Genomic DNA, 17257 nt, shown 5'->3' on the forward strand with positions numbered 1-17257 from the left:
TGCGTTCTTCTATTACGCCCACTGTAACAGGCTTTGATCCTTCAATAAGTAATGCAACACATTTTTTTCTATGGAAACAGGTTGGTTTCATTCAGGATTCCAACACACGCTATTATTCTGAACTCTTCTGACTACAATGTCCTATTTTTCAAAATAATATCCGTTCAATGCAGGTGCATCCTTCGTTGCTTTTTATGGTCTTCTGTTAGGCAGCGAGGAAGCCAGCGGCCACACACATTTGAGTACCTGCAACACCTCCGTTTTTATCCCGACCTGATCTGATCGAATAGCAGCCCAATATTTATTATTAACATGACAGTGAACCTAATGGGGCTAGTAATCGGAATTGACTGCTACGGAAGTTGTTTCTTTCCATTTCGTCCTGTTCAATACTATGATATTGAATGTATGGTAATAAGGAACACGAACACAGTTTTACTAATTACGAACTTATATTCTTCTCAAAACACAAAAAGGAGACAGCAACTGCCTTCATCATACATATCTACGTAATTACGGCTAATCTCAGCACAGGCTTTCTTCATTTGCCATTATCGTCACACCATAATCCATCACTGCACCCAACACTGCAATCCAAGGTTAGGCCGGCGCGGCAGACGCGAAACTAAATATCGGCACTAGTAATGTCACTGCTCACGTTATAAAGGTACTTCATCACTTCCCCGGTATTTATTTATTACTTAGGGGTCTAACCATGGCGATGGTGACATCCTTCTCGGTTAAAAAAAACCCTGTATTCCAATAATGGCCTCCACACACACACCATTCCCGCCAGCCACTCTGGCGCATCTCGACACTCGCTCGCGCAACACGTCACAATCGATTGTTCGCCATATCGACCAGTGCCGAGTGCATAGTTATAGTAAGGGCCTACGGACCCCTTACATACCACAACTAGTGGACGATTGTGTCAACACTACCAACAGAGACGTCCAGCTGGGCAGCGAAATGTCTGATTGTGATCTCTCCATCATCTCCGAATGAGAGTGTCCGTACTTTCAACACTGCTGAAGTCACAGTTGTGTGCATCCGGCTGGCATGCGAGAGATCGGACAGGCTTGAGCGACCTTGTTGCAGTGATGACAGACGCCTCGCCCAACGAGTCTCTGTGCTTTCGATCGATGCCAGGCCTCTGTGGACATTCTGTAAGCGCCTATGAATGTCTGTGATGCTCTGGTTGTCTGCCAGTGATAGCTCTCTGCTTGCAGCGCACCTCTGTTGCTGGCCAAGGAAAAATGTGTTACACTGCTTCTTAACGCCCCTCGCACTTTAGTCTTGGTATCTGTAGCAAAAATAAGACTGTGCGTATTCCATAGGATCAAACAACTGAAGTGGAGGATCAATCAATATAACGAAATCACGTTGCTGATGGTAGAAAGATGGAATTAACCTCTTCTAGGTGTGATAATGAGGTTCATTTTATGTGGTTCATAATGTTAGAATAAGCATTTCCAAGATGTAGAATGCAGACCATGTCGATTCTGTTAAGATCTTGCGGGTCAGTTTCGGTATCAAAATCACTGAAAAGCTGATTCCTTTTCGCGATTTTAAGAGAAGTTCAAAATATGTTTGCTGATAGCTCCTGTTCAGTTTGAAACACCTTAGTGCAATAATTTTTCACAGTCTTTTCTTTAGCGCAAAGTAATTGTTGGGCAACAGCTTGATGAGCGGAAATTTCTTTAAGTTTAAATTTTTTTCCGCAAACAAAACCTTCTCTTCTTTTCTTGAATCATCTGAAGATACACAAATACCTTAGGCCAAAGATGTATCATATTCATACCTTGTTTATATTTCTTTCTACTGTAAGTAGGCGGTTTATGTGTTTGTATGTTGGCAGCGCTGCGTAGCGCTCTGCATTAATAACTGCGACAGCGCTGTGCGTACTCTATAAGAGACTCTCTGTGGCTGGTTGAAGTCGCACTTGGAGGTGAACAGCCAGCAGTGATGGAAGTTGGGAGTGAGTAGTCAGCAGTGATGGAGGTTAGAGGTTAATAATTAGCAGTGTTGGAGGTTTGTAGTATTAGCGCGAGCGAACGGTCTGAATGTGTATCCGCCATGGAGCTTTATTAATGATGATTATACAATATTTTTGAACTGGTTGTCACTTGATTAAGGTAAAACCTGCTAAATACATTGTTTGCTCTGCAACAAAATCTTCCCTTTGCTAACCACATGCCTATTACTAGTCAGAGCCTTCAGTAGTTAGAATCTTTTATTTAGCTGGCAGTATTGGTGCTTGCGGCATTGCTGTAGTTCGTATAATGAAGATTTTCTATGAGGTAAGTGACTTATAAAATGCGCGGGTTATTGTTAGGATTTCTTCTAATTCAGGCTCATTCTTTTGTATTAATTATTTGAAGTCAGGTTATCATTTTTGAGCAGTCAGATTGCGTTGCGCCCGAATGTTCTGGGTCAGTTTTGAGATGATAAGAGTAAGTAAAGAGAAAGCAGGTTCACTTGCATTCAATTTCACGCAGCAGTTTCACAATTAAATAAATTAAGATGTTTCACCTTCCCAGCTGTTTCAGTCCAAGTAAGTAAAAATATTATTAAGAAGTTTCAGTGCGCCCAAATTTTCCGACAAAGCTTTTTGTTTGAAACGATTAACCAGTCATATTTATCACAAAATGCGGTTTCTTGAGCCAAAGTCAAACACTCTGGAAGATCATTTGACTTGCTATCACACACACGTACGTTAACCGTATGTTCATTCTGTTCAGTGTTCAGGTTTATAATTTTACATTTATCATCCACAGATAACCTCGAAATTCGTGATTTTTCATCAGCACAAGAATTATCGGCAAGTTTCGTTACTTTGCTGCTCATATTACCTTAACAGCTAAGCTAACTTGCAACGAAAGGCAGGATGCACCGTACAATCACGCGTACAACCAACAGAAAGGGAACAGTAAGTGAATAATCAAGTACGGTGTGTCCCCCGTGTCGGCTCACTCACAGAAAAAGAATGAAGACTCACTGAGTGGCTGCCAGTGATTCAGTAGTCGAGAACGGTTGCCCGTTGCTTTGAAACGGTCGAAACTGTTAAATACGTCGCTTTAAATACGTCGCTTTTCTCATCGTAGACTGCACTGGCATCTTTCGTATTGCGATCAACAACATAAAAAAATGAAGTATCCGAAAATAAATCGTTGGCAAACCTTTAATCCCTCAATACCGTAAAGAATTTACTTGGCGGACAGAAGAGTTACGGATACGCATCCCCCAGCTTTCCCCCACAAAAAAAGTACTACTGTTAACTATCTGAATACTGTAATTTCTTGTGTCTCATAATACATTCTTTCAGTCTCTTCATTGGCAGTGCTACTATGCATATAAACATGTACTGTTTTGGTGGAATTTGGATTCGTGTCTGTCTTGGCTCGGGTAATGTATTCACAATGCTATTCATGGTAGCTTACAGAATTCCTATTTTCTTAATCATTATTATGTCGGTCCCAGAATTACTCTTGTTTGATTACGTATATGTAACCCTTTACACACTTGGCCTGAAGGTCTGTTATTCCTGCAACCGTACTTCAGTAATTACCACTATATATAACTTGAAACTATCAATTTCCCTTTTAAAATACTTTAACGTACCATTTGGCGCTCCGACCCGGAGGACGCACGTCTTGTTTATCCTGATGACGTCCTCCTGAGTAGCCACAGCTCGAAGATCCGAATAGACGTGTACCGTACCTGAGAAATATTTTCCCCAGTAGGATTCCGCCATCATTGAGCCATACAATGGAGCTACATATCCCGAGAAAAATAACGGCTGTCGTTTCACATTTCTTCCAGCCTTTGGCAGTACCAAAATAGCAACACCATCTTGGTTGATGTTATGAGGCCAGACCAATCAGTCAACAAGACTGTTACCCCTGTAACTACTGAAAAGGCAGCTGCATCTCTTGAGAAACCACAGGTTAGTCTGACCTCGCCTTAGGTACTCCTCCATTGTGGTCGCACCTACGGTGCGACCATATGTATCGTTGAGGCACTCGAGCCCCACATCGGCAAGGTCTTAATATTTCTGGCTTAGTCAGCCATCATATTAAGCTCCAAGAAGCTGTTCCCAGAGCAGTGGAGATGCAAGAAGTGTATAGAAGACGAAATGTAGTGTGAGGTACCTGTGACAGGTGTTAGATTCGGTACCATTCCCGTGAGAAAGACCGCCTGCATAATGCTACTGCTCTGTGATTGGCTGCTGTGTTCGGAGCAAGGGCTCCTAATGGTTAAAAGTATAGTTATTATTATTAGTTAAACTATTCATTGGAATGACTTCACTTTTTAATATAAATATCTCTCAACAACTGACTATCAATCAGTCATTCTAGAATTATTAAATACAATTTAAATCAAGAACAAAAGACTGACGAAATTGCAGACGCAGCACTTCGGAAGCGTTGGGGTCACGCCTTTTCTGGTATGGCGGGTGAAGTGTTTCGGGCTGTTCGTCACTCTGGATTAGGCAGTCGAGAAGAACAGACATGTTGTCTGTCGTAGGATGGGTTTCCAAATTTTATTTAAGTTCCTGTTCGTCACTCTGGATTAGGCAGTCGAGAAGAACAAACATGTTGTCTATCGTAGGATGTGTTTTCCAGTATTCAGCATTAAAAGATTCACTCCGCTAGTCATGAGGCACAGACACGTGCCACAAATAGTGTAAAGATACATTTTCGTAAACATTGTGTTTCATCATGTACTTTGCTGTATCAGTTGTGTTAAATGGTTCAAATGGTTCTGAGCACTATGGGACTCAACTGCTGAGGTCATTAGTTCCCTAGAACTTAGAACTAATTAAACCTAACTAACCTAAGGACATCACAAACATCCATGCCCGAGGCAGGATTCGAACCTGCGACCGTAGCGGTCTTGCGGTTCCAGACTGCAGCGCCTTTAACCGCACGGCCACTTCGGCCGGTGGTGTTGTGTTAAGCTCATGTAGTCTTCTCGTGTGGCTATATTAAAATACGCGAGTGGCACCCCAAAGAAGTGATACATTATTTCAGAACAGAACCTCGCTAAAAGTCAGTTTCAGCCTCAAGATACAGAACCTACGTCCTGCGTGCTGTTTTCTGCGGTGGGGACATCAACTTTAAGACAGCAGGTTAGTGAACTATAACAGAACCTTAGTATTCCACACAGTGCAGTGGAAACAACTAGGCGCCTCACGTGTACTGCATGCACAGAACAAATGTGCTGAGTGACACGTCATCTGCAGTAATGCAGAGGAGGTAAAGGAGGATGATCGTTATTAACACCAACAGTCAATTCATTCTTCCTTTCTTGCCGTAGGTCCATGATTAATAGTGGGAATAACACCATATGTTTACAATACCTATTTCGGCCGTACGTTAGTCATCATATTCCGGTTAGGTATCTGGCCGCCTCCACAAAATTAGACGACGATCATCAGGCGTCAGGCAAATGCTACATCCATCGCTGAAGAGAACCAGACGTTACTGAGCCGTGCCTCATTCCCAGTGTTTCTTTGTGCACCTTCTCCACATACTAAGGATCAACGTAACAGCAAAGTAAAGCTATAATTGTGATACGACGATTTTTATATATTTTTCTGTATAATCTATAATTATGGGCCGCCATAAAATACAAAGTAATCTTCATAAAAAGAAATCGCAATTTTGAAGCAGAAGTGCCAAACGAAAATTTTTAATTTTTTACTCGCATAATTCATTAAGTCATAAATTTAATGGAAAAATTTTATATACTCAAATAACAAACCACGCTGCCTTGTGGACCTTAACTTCGAAAATTGGTCTAAAAAGCTATTTTTGTGGGTTTGTTAGGACGAAACTTCTCCTGGTAGGGCCCATGTCACATGTTAAGCCCTGGTATTGAGCGATGGAGAAATGAACGTCAATTTTCCTTTCTGCATTCCTGTACTCATTACGAAATATAAGATATTGTCAGCTGAATTGTTGCACCATCTTCCTCGAATATCAGGCCTCCGAATTTACCGATAGTACCTCGTGAGAAAAGCGGCAAATTATCTCCAAAATTGCTACTTAAGTTCTATGAGAATCTCTGTTACACTTTTACATGGATTCTATCAGTCTATTGTGATACTTGCAGGGCGTCTCCAAACATTCCTTCATGGATGCACTGCCCTTTCATAGAACCTTTCCAACAAGTCTAATGGTAACTCTTTCATTTGCTCATCTTACAACAAATTTTACTGGTGTATCACATTCCACATAGTTTATTAATGTGATGGGCCAAGAACTCCAAGCCTATAATCCGTTTATCATAAGAATAAACCTGATGTAAACAAACACAAACGCTATGCTTGGTCAGAAGCCTGGTGTTGTTACGCTCTTTGAAGTAGGTCCTACTCACGTATTAGATATATTATTACTTACTTACGTTAAATGAAACTTTAAGATATTCAAATGTATTACAGCCATCAACGTTTCTCTGAATCACGCTTTAGCCACGTAGTTTTTATTTCAGAAATCGTGCACAGTCATACCCTCTGCAGCGTTGTACTCTCATTGTCGCACTGTTAATGCGCAGTATGAAAATGGCTGAGGCTGCTTTCTGTTCCGTAGTGAAACACGCGCGTTGAATACGGTTAAAAAGTGCCGAGAAATAGGCTGTTCTTAACATTTTTCATAAATTTACGAAGATAATCGGCTTTGAAGTTTTCCCAGTGACTGTATGTAGCCGGCCGCGGTGGCCGTGCGGTTCTAGGCGCTCCAGTCCGGAGCCGCGCTGCTGCTACGGTCGCAGGTTCAAATCCTGCCTCGGGCATGGGTGTGTGTGATGTCCTCAGGTTAGTTAGGTTTAAGTAGTTCTAAGTTCTAGGGGACTGATGACCACAGCAGTTGAGTCCCATAGTGCTCAGAGCCATTTGAACCATTTTTTTGACTATATGTAACACAGTTGATTTATCAAATGACGTACGTGTAGCGCAGTCGGTAGCGTTAAGGTATGTTAACGAAATGCAGTAATTTGTTCAAACCTTCCCAGCATCATTTTGTTTTCTCGTTCAACTTGAAATATCTACATCTCGTAATTATAAAAATCATTATCATTTTTGTGAATAATGCATGTCTTCTTGTTTCTAATTACATATTGGACTCAAAATTTCTGTTTTCATTTCCAATACAAATTCTTAATTATCAATGTTTTATGAAAGACTTCATAAAAGTTGCTTAAATTAAGAAAATATAACAATTTAATTTTTTAAGGCAAAAATGAAAAACCAAATCCTCTTTATTTGAAGTATGTCCACGGAGGTACTAGGTATCGTAGAAACATGAAAGACAATCATTTTCACAGCATCGAGCACATCATACAAATGCTACATTCTTAAATTTGCTACTGTACGATTACAATATGAACCCAACAGAACTGATCTGGAGCCAAGTTGCGGGATTTGGCCGTAGAAGTAACAAGACTGTTAAGCTGCTAGACGTACTGGAACTAACGCACGCAGCTTTTTCACGTGACACTGTCGAACGCTGGCGGGACATAGAACGGCTTGTCATAAAAGAAGAGAAAACGTGGCGCCTGGTTGGCTTCGTGGATTCTGTTGCTGATAGGCTCGTTGTCAACGTAGCAGGTGACTCTTCCAGAACTGAAATCTATTTCTAAGGAATTAGCTAAGAGATTACCAGACGACTGACTGTAATTAATATGTTCAGTGGCATCAGTATTCAACAGTATGCTTTTGCATTACACACAGCTCGCTCAGAAAAATTACTCTATGTTTGAGTTAGAAATTTTCATCACTATTGTTCGTAATTAGAATACTATGTCAGCTGAGAACGAGTGCGTTTCATGATTTCCGTCTGGTCACCTAAGAAGCGTGCGGTAGTGCTGGACTTTCTCCGAAAATTATTTCATTCTCTTTAAAAATCAAATGACATTCGAAGAGCGTAACAACACCTGTGTACTTGTGCTACGGCTTCTGACCAATCGTTGCGTTTATGTTTGTTTACATCAGGTTTATTCTTATGATGAACGTATTATAGGCTTGTAATCGGATACCATACGGTCATTCAGATTTAGTTTTCGAATTGTTTCACTGCTCAGGTAAAGGCGAATGTCGAGATTGTTCCTTTGAAAGAACACGGCCAATTAATTTCCTTCTTTAGTTTCCTAAGGGCCCTGAGAAGTATGAAACGGACAGAACAGTTTATTGACGATTCTCTTGTAACATGGACATTTACTGAAGAATGTAGTTTTATTTTGAATACAAAGAAATGATAGTAAACTGCAGAGGACCTAATATTTTGCAGAAAGTCGTCGTATATGTACTTGACAACATGAAGTTTTCTTCAGCATACCTGCAGTGAAAACAATAAATGTGGAACATAGAAACCCACGTAGAATGGAATATTTACATTATTTGACGTATCAAATAAGCCACCACAACTGTAGCTGAAGGGAAAACCACACAGAGGTGATAATAAAACGTCAAGCGCAATAAAACTGTTTGTCAGTTTCGTAAATGTTACATATGAGCCACAAATAGCAAGAACCTTCAACACATTCGCTTTTGAAGCAAAATTAATTACATTTACAAGGACAGTCGTGTATCAGAGAGTCAAGTGAAACGCAGGAATGTGCGAGTCAATCGTCGTCGGCTGATACTCGTATCCGAGTTTTCATTTCTCTCCTGAGATTTCCTTTGTTACGATTCAGGTCGTTGATGGCTTAGCAATCCAATCCTAGCGTGGAACAGGCGGCCACAGACGTTACAGCTGATGGAAGGTGGAGGACGTGGCTGAGCCTGGAGGAGTTTACGTCTCTGGCGTTTGTCATTCTCCATTCTTCGACGTTCCAGCTCAAAGTTTTGAAGAGCATTTGAGGTAACTGAGCGCCAGCGACTTCGGTCTTCTGCTATTGTGGACCAGTTACTCGGATCGATGTTCAAGTTTTTCAGATTTTTCTTGTACTGATCCTTATAACGTTTGAGAGGGGCACCTCGTGGCCTTTTACCTGTGCTCACTTCGCTGTACAGCATTTGGCGTGGAAGTCTGTCATTTTTCATCCGCTGGACATGTCCGACCCATCTGAGTTGATGCCCAATGATAACAGCTTCCATGCTATGCATTTTTGCTTTCTCTAGAACAGCCGTGTTGGATATGAAGTCATCCCATTTCAGTTTCATGATATATCTTAGCTTCTGTTGGTTGAAGCGTTCTAGTTTCTTCAGATCGCAGCGATATAACGTCCAGGTTTCGCAACCATATAGCAGGATGGAAATGACTACAGCTTTCTACACCATCAGTTTGGTGTACAGTGTTAGGTCTTTATTCAGGAAGACACGCTTTGTAAGACGACCAAATGCTACATGTGCAGCACGTAATCTATTCTCCACATCTTTTCCAGATGAGCAGTTGGATGACAGTATGCTTCCCAGGTAGAGGAAATGGTCCACTTGTTCCAAGGGTGTATCATAGATGGACATGCTGAAGTCAGGAACGGAGGAGCCAGGAGTTGGCTGCGCCATCACCTTTGTCTTTGGAATATTGATGGAGAGACCAAATCGTTCGTACGCCCTGCTGAAGGAATCAACTGACAGCTGCAACTCTGCAGGTGAATGAGCTGGAGAGGCATTGTCATCAGCATACTGCAGCTCTGTCACACGAGTGGTACTGGTGAACCTTCTTGAATGGAGTCTGGACTGGTTGAATAATCCTCCATCAAACCTGTACTTTAGTTCTATTCCTGCGTTGTTTACGGTTGTCTCGTAAAGCATAGCTGCCAGATACAATGCAAATAATGTTGGTGCAAGAACGCATCCTTGTTTAAGCCCACTTGTTATTGGGAATTCACCAGTCATTTCATTCTGGCAGAGGACCTGTCCAGTCATATCAACGTGGAGAGCTTCAATCAGGTCAACAAAATGTCCAGGGCAGCCGAAGCGTTTTAAGACCATCCACATGGCTTCTCTGGGAACTGTATCAAAGGCCTTTTCTAGATCGTAGAAAACAAGTAGTAAAGGCTTTTGCTGTTCTCTGCACTTCTCCTGTAGTTGTCGTGCACAGAAGATCATGTCAATTGTCCCTCTTGAAGGTCGAAACCCGTATTGAGACTCAGGTAGTATAGTCTCTGAAAGTGTCTGGAGGCGATTTAAAAGGATTCTTGCAAAAATTTTTCCAGTGACAGAGAATAGAGATATTCCCCGGTAGTTACCACAGACGCTTCTGTCGCCCTTTTTGAAGATGGTGACAATTGTGGAGTTCTTCAAGTCAGCTGGTACCTTGCGGGTTTCCCACATTAATATAATAAGTGAGAAGAGTCTAGTTTTTAGAGGCAAGCCGCCACCCTCAACAAGCTCCATCGGGATGCTGTCAGGTCCAGGAGCCTTCCCAGGTTTCACACTCTTGAGTGCCTTGCAAAATTCTTGAAAAGTTGGAGGATCAGCCAGCCAGGGTTTTGGAGGGTGCTGTGGGACATTTTTGAGAAAATCTCCAGCGGCAGTAGAAGGGCTGTTTAACAGTGAGCTGAAGTGCTCTTTCCAACGATTTAAGATGTCCTGACTTTCAGTAAGAATGGTGGAGTTGTCAGCAGCTTTCAGTGCTCCTGATGAGGAGCGGATAGGTCCATACAGCTCTTTAATACCAGCGTAAAAGCCACGCAGGTTCCTTGCATCAGAAAGATTTTGGAGTTCTGTGGCTTTCTGTTGCCACCATTTGTTCTTGATTACTCGTATTTCACTTTGACATTTCTGCTTGAGTTCTTGAAAGTGTGCTTTCTTTTCTGCGCAGGATGGATCTTGAGCAAGGGATAGGTAAGCATCCCGCTTTGCATTGATGATGGCTTGGATTTCTCCGTGGTTGTCATCAAACCAGTCACTTCTTTTCCGTGCACTACAACCAACAACATTCTCAGCAGTTTCTTTGATGATGTTCTTTAATGTGGTCCATTCTTGTTCGACGTCATCTGTGGTTGCTGGAGCTTTGTTAAGTTGTTCAGACAGTATGTCTTGGAAGTGTGAGCGAACGTTTTTGTTGTTCAGGTTGCTTATGTTGAATTTTCTGCGTGGTGGGTTTGAAAAGTGGGATCGTGGCTTGCGATACTTTGGTACTCTCAAACGGCTGACTAAAAGTCTATGGTCCGTCCAGCACTCATCGATGTTTAGTGCTGCTTTTGTGATGAGAATGTCTTTCTTGTCACGCTGTCGCGTAATAACGTAGTCTATAAGATGCCAATGTTTGGAGCGTGGGTGCATCCATGTGGTCTTATAGCGGTTACGCAAACGGAATTGGGTATTGGAGATGAAAAGCTCGTGCTCAGCACATAGACCAAGAAGTAGCAGCCCATTTGCATTGCAGTTTCCCACCCCTTGTTTACCCATGACATCTCTCCAAAAACGGTTGTCCCTTCCCACTCTGGCATTGAAATCACCAAGTAAAATTAATTTATCTTGAATGGGTATTTTAGAGAGAGTACTGTTCAGTTGGTGGTAGAACTGATTCTTTGTGTCTTCATCACTGTCTAAAGTAGGAGCATATGCAGAGACGAAGGTGATGAATCTGTCTGAACCAATGGGTACTCTAAGAGTCATCAGTCTTTCATTAATTGAGACAGGTGTAAGTCGAAGATCTTTAACTATTTTCGTTTTTACGGCAAATCCTGCACCATGGATGCGTGGTTCTCCTGCATCCTTTCCCTTCCAGAAGATGGTGTACCCTGAACGTACCTCACTAATGTGTCCCTCACCTGAGAGTCTTGTCTCACTCAAGGCAGCTATGTCTATATCTAGATGGGCTAGTTCTTGGGTGATAAGAGCGGTTCTTCTCTCTGGTCTGTAATTGTTCACGTCCAGGAGGGTCCTGACATTCCATGTCCCTATTGTCATAATCATTTCTTTCTTCTTTTGTTTACGTCCGCAGTATAAGGAGTGACCTACTGGGTGCGGATTCCCAGCCCGGTTCAAGTGTGACTTCCGATGTTTAGCCCACATTTTCTAGGGCCTTCCCCATTCAGGGTGGGCAGCGGTCATCCTAAATAGGCCTGCCCAGTCGCAGATGCAGGACCGGATTCCCGAGTAGTCACACGGGTTCTCAGGAAGGCGACCATCACACACCTGCCGCCAGTGTGCAGGTCCAGACTAGTAGCTTCCAGCCTCACTCGGAGCCTGCTACCATCGTCCTTATCCCATCGCCATTGGTCTTTAGAGAAAATGACAGGAGAAATTGCCATTTGCGTGAATTTCTTTAAGGTGGATTACAGCTTGCGAGGAAGTGACCCACACACTATAATTCTGGAACAATTCATCACGGCACATATGTATGTGACATTTGACTTCAGGTACCAGAACTGCAACGAACTGCCGCGAGCTCAATGATGGCTGAGCGGCGCCTTTACAGCCAGTTCGTCTGGCATGACCTCTTCCGCCTCCACGATCTTTGAGAACCTGGGATATAAGATTCTTCTTCCGCTCGCTTCGCCGTTGGGTCGAATGGTAGATAATAGATACTAGAGAGGAAAGTGAGAGACACCCTTGGGCCTCGGAAACCTAATACCGTTGGGGTCGAAGAAACAAGAGTTGACCGAGGGGGGCCGGATAGGAAAGGAAACAGGAGAAGCCTGACACAAGTAAGTGGAAGTAATGCCAGGCTTAGCTAAGGGCCCGTGTGGTTGCCACCCACATACTCCCAAGACGGGAGCCCCTGCGGGGGCGAGTCAATAGACTCCATAAAAATTGTTACATTTCAGAAAAGTGCCTGTCATAATGAGAACAGACCACAACAGGAGTACATGCCTCTCATGCATGAAATATACGTCTATATCATCTTTATTTCAGTTTTTTTTTCCTTATTGTTATTTCACTCCACAAAAAGGGGCGGGCTGGCAGCGGCACAATACGCCACTCTCCAGCCAAGAGAGTTACAGAGAAAACATAGGCAAATGAGAAAATAGCACATAACATAGGATGGTATAAGGTAATGAATTAACAAGAACAAAAATAGATGAGTAGAAATGGTAGATTTAAAAACAACATAGACGAGAGCCATACACACATGCGGGGAATGAACACTGTAAGTCGACACGAAAACAAAGAAACACCACAGTGGGAACACAAATGAATGATGCTGGCAACACTGCTGGTGCCGGTGGAACATAGCACTGCACACGGCACTGAAGTAACACTGACACCACAACGAAAACGTTAAAAATCACTGCACCAAAGGGGACTTGCCACTGGGTGAAGGGGGGAGGGGTGGAGGAAAGGGGGTAGAGACAGTAGGAGGAAACTGGGAGAGGGGTAGGAGGGGGGGCAGTGGATGGGAGAAGGAAAGGAGCTGGAAACTGGGGGGGGGGGTGGGGGTGAAAAGGAGAAAGAAGGTGTTCAGCAGGGGAAAAGAGGACGAAGGGAAGGGGGAGTGGGAGGGAGAGAGGGAACCCTTAGGAGGAGGGGGGGGGGGAAGAAGGAGGGATTAGATCTGGTAGGAGGGGTAGATGGAAGGCACGAGGGGGAGTTGGCAGAAGCCACCTTGGGCGAGGGTTTGGAGCATGTGGAGATTAAGACCAGGCAGGACACTGTAGTACAGGTGCGGCAGTGGGCTCGGGCGGAAGAGGATGGGGGAAACCAAAGGATGGGGGGGATCCAGTTTGCAGGAGACATATTTGCATTCGTTCTAGGAACAGGAGGAGATGGGGGAAGGGAATCAGATCATAAAGTATCCATGTGGGGGATGGGAGACGGATGTGATGAGTGAGGTAGAGTGCATGGTGCTCAAGGATTTGGAGGGATTTGTAGTAGGTGGGGAGGGGGGGGGTGGAGATCCAAGCAGGTTGGGCATAACATAGGATGGGGCGGATGAGGGACTTTTTATTTCAGCGGCAAAAGCTGCAGTTATACACACATTCCGAAGTATTCCTTCCTGAATAAGTCGCACCTCATATCACTGAATCCGTCAGATTCGGCAGTTTGCAGATTTGATTCACAATCATTTATGTTTGTTCATAATTTCCTATTGCTTAGCACACAAAAGTTTAACAACTATTTCTTTAATTAAGTAGAAAAATAACAAATGACAATCACCAATCTTACGGCTAGCTCTGTCGCAACTAGAGGCGCTAGTGTCGTTCCAACTGTTAGCAAAGATTTTCACAGCTTTGCAACTGTATATGTATTTTTAGACAGCTTATCCCTGTATATAGGCTCTCTATGGGTGTTGTAATACCCTGAGGAAAACACAATATCACTGCTGTTGGCCTTCTCGAGGCAAGTGGGACTGCTAAATCGACCCACACAGATACAAACTCACCCATACAATCAAGAGTGACCTCAATCATATACCTGCAGGCTGCGCATATAATATACACGAATCTAATTCCACCATCAGACTATGACTCTTATTAAATTTCCAGCTGTTTATAAATATAGTAGAACCTCTTTTATCTGGACTAGGTGGAACTATAGAAAATCTGGATACAAGAGAAATTCAGAATTTAGAAAGACTTGCCATAAACGAACGCTTTGAATTTATTTTCTCGTAACACATAAACTGTACACAATTTTCACTTAAATCTTTTTCGAGATATAGGGAAAATACGCAGTGGCTTTTATACACAGATATTTTCAGTAAGTTTCTTTCGAGCCAGATTCATATACCGTTTACGTGGAACACTATCACACAAGCGTTCCATCGGCATTAGTTCGGCCGAAGTTGTTTCCGCCTGTCGTTCCAAATAAAACATTATTTTGTCCAGCTGCTTTGTTGCCTCTGTGGTTGTCACAAGGTCTTCAGTATGAGCGTCGACTTCCTTAGATAATTCACTATCACTATCGTCATTGTCTGCATATGTCGTGAATCACAGTAGTAAGCAACGATTAGCAGTCAACACAACTTTTTTTTTAACAGTCACAGAACATTTATATAAAGAAAGAGTTTACAACATGCTATGTCTTACAAGAGTATTACTAATCAGAGATATAAATGTCCCAACGACTTCAATTCCCAACATTCTCGCCACTCTTGTCAACCTCCAGAGGGTAGACCAGCTGAACCGGACATTCCATCTGCTACCCTTCTGGCGTGCACAGTATATCGTCCTTATTTTACTGTCTCTTCCCTGTACACATGTTTCTGTTTTCCCTTTCCTCCACGTGTGTCTTGGTCGTCCATCCTTTTGAGGTAAAGCTAGATCAACAGATCGGAAGATCAATATGTTTTTGAAATATGAGGAGTCTCGTGAAGCGATGTGAACCATCTAGTAGAAGTAATGGACATCGTTCCTCACTGGTGAGGTCTGCAGACTGTAGTCTACCTCCCAGACGAATGAGTCCGTCTTCAATGGATTGATGAAACCGCCAAATTTTAGAATCTTGAGGGATCGGTTTATTGTTATGGAGTGCGTGGAATTCCCGAGAGAAGCATAGGCGTTGGACTATTTTGATCCAGTAAGTGCGTGCATTTGTGAGTTCGGTTGCTGTCAACTCTCCAGCAAGTTTATCTTTGTGACGAATATGAAGTGAAGGACCCAGCAGGTTGTACGAAATAGTCTCCAGTACGAACTGAATTTGGATATGTCTATGATGCCGGGAGATATAACAACTACCATCACGTATTTTACATTCCATCTTTCTTCCAGGAGGACATAATGCATATCTGGCTGGAGTACCAGATGGCCAACATTCTTCTGGGTGTGCAAGCAATGGCGGTCCTTTCCACCAAACGGATTTGATTGCCAAGAAGTCCCCATGTCAAGTGAACTGCTGGGTTATCATTTCCAAGACAATGTCTCCACCGACTTGGGAACGTATCTGTATGAACTTCTGTCACTCTACACTCCTGGAAATTGAAATAAGAACACCGTGAATTCATTGTCCCAGGAAGGGGAAACTTTATTGACACATTCCTGGGGTCAGATACATCACATGATCACACTGACAGAACCACAGGCACATAGACACAGGCAACAGAGCATGCACAATGTCGGCACTAGTACAGTGTATATCCACCTTTCGCAGCAATGCAGGTTGCTATTCTCCCATGGAGACGATCGTAGAGATGCTGGATGTAGTCCTGTGGAACGGCTTGCCATGCCATTTCCACCTGGCGCCTCAGTTGGACTAGCGTTCGTGCTGGACGTGCAGACCGCGTGAGACGACGCTTCATCCAGTCCCAAACATGCTCAATGGGGGACAGATCCGGAGATCTTGCTGGCCAGGGTAGTTGACTTACACCTTCTAGAGCACGTTGGGTGGCACGGGATACATGCGGACGTGCATTGTCCTGTTGGAACAGCAAGTTCCCTTGCCGGTCTAGGAATGGTAGAACGATGGGTTCGATGACGGTTTGGATGTACCGTGCACTATTCAGTGTCCCCTCGACGATCACCAGTGGTGTACGGCCAGTGTAGGAGATCGCTACCCACACCATGATGCCGGGTGTTGGCCCTGTGTGCCTCGGTCGTATGCAGTCCTGATTGTGGCGCTCACCTGCACGGCGCCAAACACGCATACGACCATCATTGGCACCAAGGCAGAAGCGACTCTCATCGCTGAAGACGACACGTCTCCATTCGTCCCTCCATTCACGCCTGTCGCGACACCACTGGAGGCGGGCTGCACGATGTTGGGGCGTGAGCGGAAGACGGCCTAACGGTGTGCGGGACCGTAGCCCAGCTTCATGGAGACGGTTGCGAATGGTCCTCGCCGATACCCCAGGAGCAACAGTGTCCCTAATTTGCTGGGAAGTGGCGGTGCGGTCCCCTACGGCACTGCGTAGAATCCTACGGTCTTGGCGTGCATCCGTGCGTCGCTGCGGTCCGGTCCCAGGTCGACGGGCACGTGCACCTTCCGCCGACCACTGGCGACAACATCGATGTACTGTGGAGACCTCACGCCCCACGTGTTGAGCAATTCGGCGGTACGTCCACCCGGCCTCCCGCATGCCCACTATACGCCCTCGCTCAAAGTCCGTCAACTGCACATACGGTTCACGTCCACGCTGTCGCGGCATGCTACCAGTGTTAAAGACTGCGATGGAGCTCCGTATGCCACGGCAAACTGGCTAACACTGACGGCGGCGGTGCACAAATGCTGCGCAGCTAGCGCCATTCGACGGCCAACACCGCGGTTCCTGGTGTGTCTGCTGTGCCGTGCGTGTGATCATTGCTTGTACAGCCCTCTCGCAGTGTCCGGAGCAAGTATGGTGGGTTTGACACACCGGTGTCAATGTGCTCTTTTTTCCATTTCCAGGAGTGTATTACGGATGAAAGTCTTCCATCGATTCCTGCCTAA

The sequence above is a fragment of the Schistocerca americana genome, chromosome 3 (genome assembly GCF_021461395.2).
Source record: "Schistocerca americana isolate TAMUIC-IGC-003095 chromosome 3, iqSchAmer2.1, whole genome shotgun sequence".
Taxonomy (NCBI): domain Eukaryota; kingdom Metazoa; phylum Arthropoda; class Insecta; order Orthoptera; family Acrididae; genus Schistocerca; species Schistocerca americana.